Raw genomic sequence first — 1,944 nt, forward strand, 5'->3', positions numbered from 1 at the left:
TATATATGTGTATATATATACATATATACATACATATATACACATATATATATCTAGGCTAAATAGTATTAATCAATATATGTATACTGTATATTTTGTATACCATTGTAATGTGTTACTTTATATAAGAATTGTGTTAACTGTTATGCAAATGAGAAAAAGTACAGCACGTACTATAGTTTCTGTTATTCTATACTATAGTATACACTATAGTATAATATACAGTTATAACAGCTCAGTTGCAAAAAGTGTTTACACTTTGATGTTTCCAATGATTTTGTGCTACACAATTGTTCAAAATGCATAATGTAAATAAAAATAGGATTCAACAAATTGTAAAGCTCATAAACCGAAATTTTATTCACAGTAAGGCTTAGAAAATATATCAGATTTTTTACTATTTCATGAAAAACATTAGCTCATTTGGAAATGAGCTGCTATTTTAATTAAAATTGTACCTTTTCTCCATTTGAACACTTGATATTTGTTTTCCTATATTCTAATGTGAGTTAAAATTTGGGTTTATGAGAATTGCAAATCATTGCATTCTTTGTTTTTTTATTCACACAGCCTTGTAATATTGCGTATGATCTGTCCTCATAAAAACATGAAGGGACTGTTAGGGACTCCAAAATTGATTCTTTTCCTAAGATATTTACTGATTTTGTTTTCTTTTATACACTAATTACAAAGATGGCTTACATTTTGACTTAATTTACTATTTTCAACTGGCTGTGTGGCGTTGGAATCGTGTAATTTGACAGTCATGTGTCAGTCTCAGCCAATGTACGGTTATCAAGTGGAATTGGGGGATAACTTGAGCGCTCAGATTCATTAGAAAGCTGTCGCGTGTGCTCAGTTCATGTGTAATAACTGCTTATGTAGCGAGTCTTCTCAGTTAAACATAAAGAAGAGCTAGAATGGACTATTCATAATTTGGACAAAATTTGGTTTAACTGTTGTTTTTAAATTAAGTCTGACATTTTTTCTTCTATGCCAAAGCAGACAAGCAAGAATATTAGGTCAATCTGGTCATTTTAATCAAGTGTTTCGCTCATTCATGGTTAATGAATTGATTTTTGAGCATCTATGTACGTTTTTTTCTGTATAATTGTGACATCAATCACTTTCATAAAATGCCTGTATGACAGCGAAGGCTTTCATGTGACTTCTTCTGCTGGATTTATGCTGTAAAACAAATACAGCATATATGAGTCCAGTGAAATTACTTTTCTTATGCCAGCTGCAGCTACTGAAGGTTATTAAACTGTCACTTAGGTTTGGGAATAAGGATGAAGGGGATCATGAGTTTCCTATCAAACCCTGAACACCACATAGTGTATAAGTAAATCCATTAAATATCCCAAAATACCACAGAGGAGCTTTCACTAGGCTTTAACAATGGCTACATTTTGAAAACGAACCACATGGCATGATGGGACATGTTAAGTTTATGCGGCTACATAAACATATATCCTGTGTGAGTGCACATGTGGAGCTTTGGGGATAAAGCTGAATTCTGTGTGAAAAAACACAGACTTTACACTCTAATGCATTTCACAAAGATTGCATAAGCTATGTGGGATTTTCACACAACCACTTCCCTATTGTCTGCAAAAAACTGACAGGAAACTGTGTTTTCATCTCTATAGCGCAAATCCGTTGCCAATTCCATCCACCACCCCAGAAAGAAGCACATTTTGAAGTCCTTCGGTAGCACAAAACCAGCGATCAATAAGTGTAAAGCCTTTTTTTTTTGCAACTGTGTATGATAAATCAAATACATTTACAGTGGCAGGGTGTGTACGTGTATGAGCCCTCTGCCAAACTGCGTTTTCCTTCTCAGTTTGATGATCCTTTAACTTACATGGACAAAGGATGGTGTAGCATAAATAGTAATACAAAGGCAAAAACCACAGGATCCAATAATTAACACTCATTAAA

This window comes from Pundamilia nyererei, unplaced genomic scaffold (genome assembly GCF_000239375.1).
Source record: "Pundamilia nyererei isolate P.nyererei 1_Seehausen unplaced genomic scaffold, PunNye1.0 scaffold00064, whole genome shotgun sequence".
In the NCBI taxonomy this organism is placed as follows: Eukaryota; Metazoa; Chordata; class Actinopteri; order Cichliformes; family Cichlidae; genus Pundamilia; species Pundamilia nyererei.